The 15,233-nt window shown below is 32.5% G+C and overlaps 1 pseudogene; it reads left to right on the top strand.

The window, feature by feature from the left end:
- Window positions 1-3,663: 3,663 nt before the first annotated feature.
- Window positions 3,664-15,213, top strand: LOC125855797 (uncharacterized; annotated as a pseudogene).
- The last annotated feature ends 20 nt before the right edge of the window (window positions 15,214-15,233 follow it).

A 15,233-nucleotide genomic window follows, 5' to 3' on the forward strand; every position in this document is an offset into this window, starting at 1 on the left:
AGTTTTTAAATTACATACATAACAAAACATTTAATTTTTTATTTTACTTGAAAAAAGTTTACCAAGTTTTCTCTCTCTGACTCTTAGTAGTTCGTGCCATATTATGTGGAGTGTAATTAGGTATTTAATTTTATCATATATTCTCTCTCATTATACAGACCCACATCCATGTGTTTGTTTATTCCTTTTTTATGTTTTGTAGTAATTTATTGGGATTTCTTTTATATAAAAATTTGTGGTACCAATAAAGTTGTTATAGTACTATAATTGAGGTATAGTTCCAAGAAATATTACAAATCCCTTTTCACATGTTTCATTATTTTTTATTTTCCTTTTTACGTTTTGTAGTCATTTTTTCTGTCCATATTGATTTGTTCCTTTTATTTAAAGATTTTTATGATACCAATAAAATTAGTACAATTATCTATAACTGAGTTATTTCCAAGATATATTAGGATTCCTTTTTTCAGTGGTATATTGAGATAACCCTTCAATTTTATTCATCCATATCTCTTTAACCTTACATCTTCTTCACTTAATCGCTTGTCATTCCAATTAACCAGAGGCCTCACCATAGTTTCTAACGCCTAACCATCCATCTTCTTCTTATCAGATTCTAACGCCTAACAATTTTTTTACTTGAACAGAATATGTTAACTCTGGTAACAGTCCAAACCAAAATATTAACCTTTTATAGTTTTTTTTTACAATTCACCGTTATAGGTTGGTATATAATTCAAACATTTGAATTACTTTATACAACCATTATTATGTCAATTGGTTTTAGTATTACTCAAATATTATACCAAATCTGTTTTATTTGTGCTATTTGTTTTCATTCAATGTTTTAGTTTGCTATATATACCATTAAGTTTACCAAGTTTTGTGTAGTTTTTATTATAAATAAACCAATTTTTTTTTTGGTATCACTCAAACCATGATTTTAACTTTAAGTAGTTTTTTTCAAATTTATTGTTTTAGGTTGCTATATAATGCAAACATATGATCCCTACATACGACCATTATTATGTACCTATATGTTTACCAATTTTCGTTCCTATTTTAACGTAGGTTCACCAAATTTTTCCTTTAATAGATTGTATTTATTATGGTTCCAGATTAAACCAATGTATTAACACACATCATTTTTTCAATAGTCCTATATTTTTTCAAATAATTGGTTTAATCAACTTTTTACATTAACATAATCTATATTTTATGGTAACCAAGTTCTTCACATTAACTAGTTTTTAATTATTTTTGTTTTAGGCTGGAATTATACCAACCTCACTTGCTCATTCACAACACGATTATTAGATGAGTTCATGATAGCCATTAATAACAATTACGAATTTAATAATATTAATAAGATACCAAATAGTAATCAACTTTCAAATAAGGCTTCATTGAGTTCAACTGTATAATAAAATAAATGAGTTCAACTGCATAACTTTCTGCCAAGTAAAAATAACAATAAAAATATTATAACGCTAATTCTTATGTGATTTTTGTGGGCAAGCCTTCTTGTTATGCCCAGATAAATCACATTCACTAGAGGTGACTTTTCTTTTCTTCCCCTTTCTTTCGGTGAATTCCTTTTTATGATCATTTTTTGGTGGTCTGCCTAGCTGCTTTCTTGCAATTGGTGGTAACATTGCCTCTTTCAAAACATGTGATGGAACATTCCAAGTGCTTTCGCAAGGCAAGGGTTCTATTGGTATTGCATATGTATCCTAATAATTCTTATTACTATAATAAGCGAAATAGTAGTCATCACAATGTTTATTCCTATATCTGATAGCAGCAATTGCATGACTACAAGGGATCTCATCATGTTGAAATCTACCACAACAACAGATACCAGTATTCAGACATACTGTAAACCTCTTTGCACCATCTATAATTGTATGAAGATATTATTTTGATCAGCGTACCTTCAATTTAAAACATACATTATCAATAATAATGCCAAAACATACTATGTATAATATAGTATTGTTAATACTTACTATGTATTGAATTACAAACTCTTAATAATTTGCTTAATTACTACATCCATATATTTAAACATCTTGATAGTTACATTGGTAATTGATGGCACATAACTAAGTTTTGTTTTTGATACACTCTAGTAAGTAACTAACTTTTTCACCAATTATTGTACTAATAATAAATTGGCATACTTGTGGTAATTCACACTAACAAGTATACCAAATAATTTATTATACCAATAAACATATCATAAGTATTCTGACCTTTAAGGTATTACAATTTAGACCAAAAACTACATCAACACATACCACCAATTCATAAAATCAACTATTCAAGCATAAGTACCAGACCACATACCAATCAACATATTATCAATTTTTCAGTTTATTATATATACCAGTTCAGATAATTAAAATACACCAAAAATGTACCAATATATTATCAATTTTTCAATTTATTATATACACCAATTCAGATAATCAAAATAAACCAAACAATGTACCAAAATATTATTTTATTATTGTATTTTATATACCAAATAATACAACAAAATGCACATATACATGCACCTACAATCTTACTTGCAGTTGGTATGTGTAACACCATATCACATATCAAAAGTAACTATTGATACAATCTGTTAACATACGCCATTCAACATATCAATATAAACACACAGTTTATGATGTTATTTTAAGTTGTTGCATTAATCAATTAAACCTAAAAAAAAATTTTAAAAAATCCTATTTGACACATCAGATTACAATAAAAATTATATGAAGTTGTTGTAATTACACAATAATCGTTAACATAAAACAACGAATCAATACCAAAAGAATAAAAGATGCTGTGAAAAACTCAATATTATTCCACAAACAATTGATAAATTTTAATATTTATTTAATAATTAAACCAGCATATTGATGCTCCAGAACATCAAACAAATCATATGAATTTACATTCCACCAAAATCGACAAAATAAACCAAAAGAATAACTACAAAAAAGATTAAAATTGATATATTGTGAAAAATCAAATACAACCACGAAAAAACCCACCATATGAACTGTTTTTTATCAATTACCTGATGAGTCCCATCGCCCGCTGTGTTGAATTAGAATTGAAAAATTATTGGTATGCATTTTGGATCATCGATCTTAGTAGAGAAGAAGAGTTTTATTTTTGTATGAAACCTCTCTTCATGGGAGATAATATAACAAATTGGAGTAAATCAAGGAAAGTAAAATAATTGGAGAAATTTAAGGGATATGTGATATTTGTGGTTGACTTGGTAAACGTTTTTTTTTTAAATAAAAATTCTAGTTTTGAAAAAAAAATATTGTTATATAATTGCAAAAAAAAAAATTATTGCTATATTGATGTAATTAAAGACTTTAAATTGTATATTTAAGTTTTTTGCCCTTCATTTAAAGATATTAATATTATTTAGTTGGAAAATGACTCAAACAATTAATCTTGTCAAATATTGTCATCATTTAGTTGGAAAATGACTCAAATAACTAATCTTGTCATTACATATGGTCAATCATCTTATCAAACAATTTTGGTTTCTATGGAGAAGTTTAATAAGTTCTTGAAGTATCAGAAATCAATAAATGAATCTATTTCAGAAATCAACTATTGTTATCATTTAGTTGGAAAATGACTAAAATGGTTGATCTTGCCATTATATCTGGTCAATCTTCTTATCAAACAATTTTGGTTTCTATGGAAAAGTTTAATAAGTTCTTGAAGTATCAGAAATTAGTAAATGAATATATTTCAGTTAATACCCTTGCTGAGTCAAGTAAAACATGTATTGACTCCTCTTCAAATAAGTGGGTTATTGATACCGGTACCACTGATCATATGAACGGTAATCCTAATGAATTTTCTAGCTTTCAATTACACAAAATACTTTCTCCCGTTAAGGTAGCTAATGGTTCAACTTGTAACATTGTTGGATCTGGGAATGTTAAACCAACCTCTTCCATTACTTTGTCATTTGTATTGAGTTTACAAAAATTAGACTTTAATTTGATATCTGTCAGTAGACTTACTAAAGACCTCAATTGTTATATCTCATTCTTTTCTGATCATTGTCTAATTCGTGATCTTACAACAAATCAATTTATTGATGACGGGCATATATATGATGGTCTTTACATACTTGATGAATATGAGTCTCAATTTGTTGCCTGCTCCATTGTCTTGTCTCCATTGAAACATATTGTCGATTATGACATCCTTCTTTACCTATGTTGGAGAAAAGTTGTCCTCGATTTTAGAAGATTTCTTCATTGGAATGTGAGTCATGTCGATTTGCAAAATAGCATTACATCTCAGTAGGTTCTCGAGTTAATTAGCAAGCTAACTCAACTTTTGAATTAGTTTACTTTGATGTTTGGGGACCATGTCCAATTGTTTTCAAAACTAGACACGGGTATGTTGCCACTTTTGTGGATTCGAATGACTTGGATTTATTTTATGAAGAGTCGTTCTGAAGTGTTCACTCATTTTGTGCTTTCTATGCTTACATCAAAAGTATGTTCAATGCTTCTGTACGACTTTTAGGAAGTGACAAAGCTAAAGAATACATGTCATAATTGTTTCATTCACACATGAGATAATATAATATTCTTCATCAGTCTTCATGTGTTGATACACCTTCTCAAAATGGAGTTACTGAGAGGAAGAATATGCATCTACATGAGACAGCTTGAGTACTATTTTTCTAAATGAAAGTTTCTAAACAGTTTTGGCTAGATGCAGTTTCTACAACATATTTTCTGATTAATCGCATGTCATCTTCTATGCTTGTTGGTAATGTACCCTATAGTATTATTTTTTCAAATAAGTCACTATTTTCAGTGGAACCTAAGGTGTTTGGAAGTACATGTTATGTTCGAGATGTTCGGCCATCTGTTACTAAGTTGGATCCCCAAGTAGTAAAGTGTGTTTTTTGGGGCTATTCTCGTCTCCAGAAAGTTTTTTTTTAATCAAAAGACCCATTGGGTCTTAAATTTTATTGAAATAAAGAGACAAAAACATGTGGGAAACAAAGCCCACATCATACTCTTTACGGTCTTTGGAAAGACAGACACACAAAGTAAAAAAAAAAGGAAATGATTCAGGTCTTATTCAACGAGCTCCATTGTTGTCTGAACTCCGGCTTCTTCTCCAATCTTTTACAGCTCTCAACTGCCATTATAATTCATCTTCCAGAAATAAGTATGCTTCTTATCTTAACCATCTGATGTTTTGACTTAGTGATGATTATATCTTGTGTTTTCTTGAGTACCAAATCTATGTATGTAATCGTCTCATTTTGAATCAACTTGTACCTTCACTACCTACCATCAGTTCATCCTTACCCAAATCTAAGTCTAAGTGGGTTGAATCCAAAAGGGATTAATACCACCACCTATTCTTAAATTCGAGTAAATTTCATTGATTGTGTGGATTGTGAGAGATTTTGTAGATCAATTATCTCAATAGGCTACATAACTAATTATGTCTTCAGTAGCACTGTTATGCTCTTTGTTGGACTGCGATCGTATCTCTAACCCCATTAATGAAGATTTGTCTTGCACTGCCTATAAGGCTCTTTCAGAAGATGGTGTAAGTTAAAACAAACTTAGATAGACACTTGAATGCCGTTAAAGGTTATCGATGTTACTCTATTGAACTTGAAAAATACTTGGAAGATGAATGGTTAGCCTATCAGTTTACTCATTCTTCGATAGAATATATTGGGTCTTTTCTTATTTAGTTTCCTTAATTAAAGCTAAATGTATTTGTATATATTCATCTTTGGAATAATACGCAAGTGTTTCTCCACGCCTATTCTATTACAGTATTATTACTCAAAAAATGAAAGTTCACGGAAAAAGGATTGATAAATAATTCTTGACTTGATCGTTCCACCTAATAATTGAACAAACTTTGATATAGGCCTCCCTGTTCTCTCAAAGTATTTCAACATATATTTGAATGCTGCATATATTTCTTTTTGTGAGTGTGTGTGAGATTATACATTTCTATTTTTAAAAAAAATAGGAACAAATATTTTTATTGAAAAAATGTTGTAAAACTAATTTCTTAGCACTTGAATAAGCAAATAGTCAAATATTTCATGTCCCGCATGGATGTAGATTACTAGGAAAAATTACATAACCCAGTAATATCTACTCCTTCCGTCCACTATTATTTGTCAGGGTAAGATCATGCACAACCCTTACGAAAAATTTAATATAAGGTGCAATTTGACTAATATAACCCTACTATCAATCATTATTAAAAGGCAAAAGTACTCATTACCCCCCTGAACTTGAAGCTTTTTATACGGTGTACACCTAAACTAAATTTTGTTTTAATTACCCCCCGAACTTGTTTATTCCTCCGTCGCGTACACGTTTTTCGTCCACCTACTCCTATTGTGACTGCACGCGCACGACAGCTGTCTAAATTGGTGATGTGGATTTCCACCTGGATAAATAACAGCCACCTGGATAAATTAATAATGCAAAAAATAAATTTCTTAAATTTAAAATTCATTGTTTAAAATTTATTTTTGAATAAGGGTTGATTTCGCGGAACTCCTTCTAGATTTGGGTTTTCTAGACGTGAAGTTGGTCGATTAAATTTCAAATTTGTCTGAAATTCTTACCAAGTAAGTGTTAATCTTTGTTTTCTTTACTTTTCATTTACATTTTGCCCTATTTTTAGGTTTTAAATATGCCAAATATTAAAGAAAAATGGAGATTTTACGTTTTTTTACCGTTGTAGCTTTGTGATGTGGCAAAAAATCACTTCCTCACGCGCCTAATAGAGTGTGTGCTCAATTTCTACGCCAGGTGGACAAAAAAGGTGCACGCGACAGAGGAATAAACAAGTTCGGGGGGTAATTAAAACGAAATTTAGTTTGGGTGTACACTGTATAAAAAGCTTCAAGTTCAGGGGGATAGTGAGTACTTCTGCCTTATTAAAATGGTTTGTACTTTTTGAAAACTGTAAAAGCAACTTTTTTCACATTAAAGTAGTCTTGTAACTTTAAAATGACTAGTTTTTGAACCTAGTTGTTATGTAATTATTAAGGGCAGAATTGGAAAAAAGTGACTAATTGTTTCTTGATTGGTTAAATTGACAATTAATTTTGGACAGCTATATTTGGTATACCTGACAAACAATAGTGGACGGAGGGAGTATTAGTGAATTACTAAATATAGCTATGATTTAAACTAATTATCATCCCCCACTAGTGTTTCATCCGGATGGCTAGTTGGCTACTAATAGGCGAGCCCCATGCACTTTGTTTGTACAACCAAAGCTGTCTATTCTCTCTTCCACAGCACTTTATTTGTATAACCAAAACTATCTATTCTCTCTCCCACAGTTTATTTCTTTTATTTTAGACATCTAATCAATCTCTGTCATTTCTCACATTTTCTGATTTTTCTCCTAATCTCACTCAACATTATCCATTTTTTAAATTTCAAAGATTTCTTGTGTTCTTATATTACTATTTTATTGCTTGATCACCATTAGAATAAATATATTTGTCTACTTTTCAACTCGGGAAGGGAATAGAGAGATAGAATGTGGAATACAAGGAACATGATCTTTTCTTGAATTGATTTGTGTTTAGGATAGGGATATACTTGGGTGTCATGCTTGGTTACGAAACAAGATGATAGCTTCAATGCTCACCAGTTGATTCAATCTATTCCGTTCAACGATGTAGTTAGACTGTCAACGACGGTACTAGAGATTGAGAGATCATAATCATAATGTTAAGCTTGTAAATCAGTAGTTTGATAACCATATGAGATCAATAAAAGACATGTCAAGCATGAATTCTTAGTTACACTACAGCCGTAGAATTGTCCTAAACTATTGTTAACATTCATCTTAAAGTTGAATCATTGTTATTTAGTATACGTCTTTCATTTTTGCATTCTTAGTATTCTAAGATTAATCAACTCTTGTGGCTCACTTGCATAAATAATTAAAGTCAGTATAATTAAATATATAGTTAATCAACAAGTCATTTGGGTTCGATAATATGACTCTTTTAGAGCCACTATATATTACTTATGTGACCAAGTACACTTTCATGTGCATTTGGGAGTAACAAGTTTTTAGCGCCACTGCTAGGGACTTAGAAATTAATTATTCTTCTAGGTTATACTTTTTCTTTTTATTTATTTAAGATTTTTTTTTATATTTATTTTTTGTGTACAAATATTTTATTTTTTTCCTTTGAATGTTTTGGTACTCTTATTGATATGGACGATTGAGATAAATGGTTGTTGGGAGAAGGGTATCCTTGTTACTATTGTGGAAGACCCCACTTGGATATGGAGTGCCATACTATTTAAAAGAGCGGGTTGTGTGCACCTACCCAATCTTTTTATTGGATTGTATGTTGTATATGTGGTGGCTGAGATGGTCATTGGACTGGTTATCCTAATTCTTTTTCTCCTCCCCCAAATCTCTGTTATGATTCTTCTGTTATTTGTGAAGTGGAAGATCCGGAATAAGAGGCTCGCAATATGGATTTATTTAAGTTACTAATGGTTAGACTGGACATAATTGATTTAGAAATCATGGAACAACGATCAAAGCACATGGAATAGTATGCTAAGGTTGATGCTTATAAATTGTAAGTTACATGTCTACCTAATGCTTAATTAGAATAAGAGAGTAAATCTCTACAAGGAGAGAGTGTTGAAGAAGTAGAGATAGTGAGTCAATCTTGTCTTCAGGAACAAGCTCAATTTCTCAAGTTTCAAGAGTCTATCCATGATAGTCTTACGTACATGACAGCTCAAGAAGGAAGAGTTGAGCTCACACAAGAAATAGATCAATTTGGCTCAGATATTCATGACTTGGAGGCTCACTTGAACAAAAAGGTTGAGGTGTCTGATGCCCAACTACCAATTGTTATGGATGATGACCAACTAGTGGAGAAAAAAAGAATTTCAATCATTCAATTATACTTTATTCCTTAGTGATGATGTTGAGAAGGAGTACAAAAGTGAGAATGTTCTAAATAATGTTGCTTTGAAGTTGAGGCTTCTTGGACCTCATTCCAATCATTTTTCTACATTATGCTTGGTGATGACATAAAATTTGAGTCATCCAAACTTTTGGAGGAGTGTATAGAAGAGGAAAAATGCCCTATATCCTAAATTTCTCTAGTCCACACAGAAAAAATGGCATTCCTCCCATAAGGACCAAAAAGTGCAAGATATGACATCTATCACTTGGTTCATTTATCTTTATACCACCACCGCTTGAGAGAAGAGGAAAAATTGACGCCAAGCTAGGGGTGAAATTCATAAGTTCAAAGTGGAGAGAAATGGGTGATGACTTGAGTAGTGCCGCGACGTTAAATCGGGCGCTTATTGGGAGGCAACCCAATTTGTAATGTCGCTTTTTATTTTTTATTTTTTTTGTGTCATTTTATTTGTTGTTTTTGCAAATTAGGGGAAGCCCAAGTACCCAAAATTCGAAGCAAAGCAATACAATTGAACTTAAGTGTGCGGGGCATATGATCCTTGATGAAAATTGAGAGAACATGGTACTAGCTAGGCATAGAAGCCTTAGGGAGTTTTTTATTTCACTCTTCGCTTATGTATTGAATTGTTGCAACAGGGGGCAATGAAATGTTTTAAGTGTGGGTGTGGGAATGAATTCCTAGTTTTAATTATTTTGTTGAGTCTTTTTTTTAGGATAAGTTCCATGACTTTTGTTTTCGATTCTTTTCCCAAGGATAGTCCCTTTGAATCGGGTATATATATATATTTTTTTAGGAGAGTCGTAGTAGTAGTGACTTGTCCCAATGATGGATGGATGATGAACATCTTAAGGGAAAAATAACCATTCGTTTGTAGGAATGAAAATGCGACCTTTGGAACCTTGAAGACCCACTCGGAAGTTAGAATGTCATGGGAAGTTCATGCTTGATCATGAAGATTAAAAAAGTAACTCTTTAGAAACACATAGGTTCTTTTATTGGACTCTAGAAAGAAAGAAATTGGGCTTAATTGTGTGAATTCACTCAATGTGTTTGTGTATGAGCATGAAATAGGTATGTTCCTGTATATGTATCATGGTGCCATGTGTGGTGAGTGTTTGATTGGTTTCTTGCATAGAATAGCATCTAGAACTTGCCCCGTGTGTATGTGTGAAATTGACTTGCATGAAGTTGTGGAACATGATTTAGACATTAACTTGTATGTCCCGTTCAATTCTAGTTTGTGCCTCCTTGACATTATCTCTTGTGAATCCCATTGAGCCTTGTAACCTATTTCTTTGTTAGCCACATGATGAACCTAATCCATTGTTTTGATACCCTGTCTCAATTTGATCCTAGTAAAGTTCCTTAATGCACTTTGTGGTGAAAAAAAGGTTGAATAAAATGAAGAGTGACTTAAAAGAAAGAAGGTGAGTGTAGTGAAGGAGACATTTGATGAAAAGAGCATAGGAATAAATTTGCAACGTGCTGCCTGCTTATGTAAAAAAACAGGGGGAATGATATATTGAAACAAGTAAAGTGATGTGCTAGCTAGTGGTTAATTACCTAAGGGCGGAAAACAACGGATGAAGAGGGAATTTCTATAGGTGTGAGCAAAGGAGAGAAATTAAGGCTAAGAGAGGAAGAATGGTAAAGTGTCGTGTTGCGAAACAAGTCCATTAGGGATGAAAGTCACTATATCAAAGATGACATTACAACAAAAGAAAGTCTTGCTGATTCCATGAGTAGAATGTAGTGTCAATCTCACTATACATTAAGGGCAAGCCTATGACATGTTGTGATATATGTTGCAACAACTGTTGTGAGAGTGAGTTCTTAATTCTTCAAAATTGGCCATATAAAGTTGAATGATTTTGTGAAAATAAAAATGTAATGAGAGAAGGACTTTACCAATATAGTGAGGGAACTCATGACACATTCTTGGTTTTATTGTTGTTTTCTTTGTTCATGCATGATCACATTGGCCTGGTAAGTGTGCAAGGAGTCTTTTATTGAGGTTATGGTGTATCTTATAGAGGAACTTAGTGCTAAGCAAAGCCATGTGTTATTGCATGAGAGGTGAACTACGGAAACATGACTAAAAGAGTTTGCCTAATGCAATTGAGGGTGGACAAGTCCTTAGGTGCTAATGGTGAAGTTGTAGCATAATTGGGTAGGAAGTTATTCAAGGAAGAACAAAGGTTTTAAGTGTGAGGTGGTGATCTTGGGCGTATTTATATGCTCATTTACTATATTTTCCTTGCATGTACCTTTAGTTGTAAAATCATTCTTTACTCTATTGGTTGTGTTTTGATGAGTATTGTGATAATTGTGCGCTAAGACATGTGATTAGATATTGCCGGGAATTGATGCAAGAATCAAGTAAATAGAAGTTGAAGCAAGGGAGGAAAGCTTGGAAACAAATCATAGGAGTGCATGAAAGAAAATGATCAAGAGAAATCTAGGTTGTGGTACACTAGTGGCGCATCACCCCAGGCCCTAAACTATTGGTTCCCTAGGGCTGGCCCACTGGTGGCACGCCGTGCTAGGACCCAAACTGATGAAGTCCAGGTCTGTGCTATAGTGGCGCGCCGCCCCACGAAAGCCCCAACAAAAAATCCCCGTTTTTAAGATTCTGAATCCAAGAAGGAAAAAATATTATTTTCCCTACCCTATAAATAAAACATTATGCCTCTTTTGGAGGTAACCATTATACTTTTCAAGTGCAAGATGCACATAATAGAATTCACCATTAAGGTTCTTCTCTTCTTCTTTTCGATAGTACTTTGCATGAAAATAATTATCTTTGTGCTTTTATTAGCATTAGTAGCTAAGAGCCTTTCTTCTGGGGCTGCGACTATGGATGATTGTTGAACATTGATTTAATTGGATGACGTTGGTAATCTCATAAATTATGCATATGTTCTTATAGTACTATTTTAATGCTTGATCACCATTAGAATAACTATATCTACTTTTGAACTTAGGAGAGGAATAGAGGGATAAAACGTTGAATATAAGGAGCATGATCTTTTCTTGAATATCACTTGAATTGATATGTGTCTAGGATAGGTATATATAGGTTCCATGCTTGGTTACAAAATAAGATGATAGCTTTAGTGCTCACCAGTTGATTCAATCTATCCCCACTCAACGATGTAGTTAGACTGTCAACTGGGGTAGGTGATTAGAGGTCGGGAGATCATGATCATAATATTAACTTTGTAAATCAATAGTTTGATAATTATCTGAAATCCATAAAAGACCCGTAAAACATGAATTCTTAGTTACGTTGCATCCCTGGAATTGTCCTAAACTATTGTTAACATTCATCTTGAAGTTGAATCATTGTTAGTTAGTATATTTCTTTCATTCTTGCATTCGTAGTATTCAAATATTAATCAACTCTAGTGGCACACTTGCATAAATAATTAGAATTAATATTATTAGGTAAATAGTCAATCGACAAGTCCTTTGGGTTCGATAATCTGACTATCTTTCAGAGTCACTATATTACTTGCGCGACCACATACACTTGCGTGTGCATTTGGGAGTATATTTCAGAAACCCTGAACCCTATTAAATACTAGCCGATTTTAAAGTATATTTTCTTTAAAGATATGTATGGCAGGCGGCTGAACTTTTTTTTATTAAGTCCTCCAATTAGAGCTCGAAATAAATTATACTAGCCTTCTGGTTGATGTACTTGGTAAATGTGCCATAGTATTGTTCTTTAACCCTTTAATCTATCCTTTTCCCTAATCGTAACCGCTTGTTGAACAAAAAATCCAACTCAGCATTCTTTGGCTTTTTTCGAAAGCTCCATTTCTTGATATAGCAACAAACGTTTGCTACTTTTGAGGTGAGTTAGCATTTATTACGTGCTTGGCCTTTTATTTTTCTTGAAATCCGGGTTCTCTTTGCTGCTTGTTTTGTATTCCAACCTTAAGTTATTTGTTATAAGTATGATCACTTAATGTCTTCCGGATGTTGGTCCAATGTTGTATATTTTTGTTCTTGTACATGGTTAATCTTTGAAAATCAGCAAACCCCATTTCATTTTTCATGAGGGTTTGCGCTTTATTGGTCCTTGGTTGGTAATTCTTGAAAAAAGATATGTTCTTGGTAACTGAGTAGTATTGGGAGTTTTCTTGAATTAAGGTTAGTTTATCTTTGGATTAAGAAAAATTTTGCTTGTGTTTCATTTGGGGTTGTGGTTTGATGTTGTTTTATCATTTGTTTATATGGTCATCAGGAGCTAATCTTTGCAAAAGCTTTGCTTTCTGTCTAATATTCTTAGTTACAATCATTTTTGTTTGTTTGACTGGGAAAATCCCTTTGATTCTTACTCCTTGCTCTTTTATTTTTATTTTATCTTACGATGTGCGAAGATCTATTGTGTTGAATGTGTAGTATGCAGTTTTGATCTTCTTTTTATCTTTTTCTTCCCTTTACATTTTCCCCTTATGCATTTATATTGTGATCCTTAATATCATGCATGTTTGGTATTCTTATTAATGTAGATGCATTTTTCAACTTCCTCTATACATTTTGTGTTGTTCTTTGATGTTCGTGTAGATGCCAATTAATTACTAGCCTAATTTAGAACCTCTAACTATAACTCGGGATCATTTATACTAGTCTTTGGTCTGATGTATTTGGTAAATGTTGTCATAATATTTTTTTCATATTTCATTAATGAATTCTTTGTTCTTCTTGATAGTTATATGCACTTGAAGAATTTAAAGCTTATGTGCTGATAAAGATTAAGATTACACCTGATATATGATCTACCCCATAGCCGCCTATGGAATTGTAGTCCTTGAAAGTCTGTCTTTAGCTATATACAATTGGATCTCTGTAGAAAGAATTTTATATATTATTTTTATCTTAACTTAAATCTTCTTTGCATTATAGTAAATTTGGCTTCCCTTATCTTGTAGAAACCCCGAGAAGTGAAAAGAGAAGAAGTGCTTCAATGGCTGGTCACATATCTGATGAGGACTCTGAAAATATAACCCGAGAAGATCCTTCAATGGAAGGACCTAGGGGGAGTAGAAGTGTCATTGAGAATGGCCATCCTAGTATCAAAAATATAATGACTGGTAATCAGATTACAAAAGCCAAACACCAACTTAGGCGAAGTTCAAAATAAAATTCCCAAGCACAAGGCAGTTGAAATTCAGCTTGTTAAGACTTAATATAGGCTGTCTTTTGAAGTTGATGATAACTTACTGGTTCTTTGCCATGATAGTGGCATGAAAGGTTGTTGGTTCAAGTCTAAGGTTATACAGGTATCACAAAAATATCTGAAAGTTCAATATGATGACATCTAGGATTGTGATGGTCCTTAAAAGCTCGAGGTACCTTAAAAACTGTGACTATAACTTAAGTTTATATACTATAACATATGATCTACTTGCATATATTAACTTGTCCATTCTACATTCACCATGTTTCTTCATCACCTTTGTTTGATTTATAGGAATGGATTCCTTCCTACTGAGTAGAGGCTCTGATAAATTGGGCATGAGATGCACAGGACACATCACAGTTCGGACCCAGCCTTTGGAGGATTATTCTGACTATTCTTTAGAATAGGAATTGTGGTTGATGCTTGGTGATCTAACGGGTGAAGGGAAGGTGTTGTTGTTGGATTTGATATTTGTGGAAGCGCTGATCTTCAGGTTTGCTTCTCTAGTAAGAAATAATAGTCCCCAAAAACTAAAAAACTAAAATATAATAGAAAATAAGAAATAAAAAGGGAATTCTTACTTATCGATTAATGCATTGCAACTTAAGGATAACTCAACAACCAATGGATGTAAAAGTAGTCACTAATAATTCTTCTTTCTACCTGAAATCATATGTCTAAGCTCGGTATTTTCATATAATCGCTCTCCAACTCAGCAATGGAAAAAGTTTTAAACAGTAGGGCTAGCTTCTGGCTAGTTTGTTGTCCAAAATTTTTAGTGTTCGATGTTGGTTATGGCCTAATGCCTCAAGGTACTTTATTCTCAATAATAGGGGAGAACATATTATTGGAGATTCAATATAAGAACGTGAGGGCATGAAGAGATTGGTGTAGATGAAAAATGGGTTGAAGTTAAGCGAAAGAAAGACAGTCATTCATAAGCTCGAGTTTAACTTATGTATCCAAGTGCAGTATCAAAGAATCAGGAACTGCAAAAATCAAGTGATTCCCAATGTTGTGGCATTA

The sequence above is a fragment of the Solanum stenotomum genome, chromosome 2, assembly GCF_019186545.1.
Source record: "Solanum stenotomum isolate F172 chromosome 2, ASM1918654v1, whole genome shotgun sequence".
NCBI lineage: Eukaryota > Viridiplantae > Streptophyta > Magnoliopsida > Solanales > Solanaceae > Solanum > Solanum stenotomum.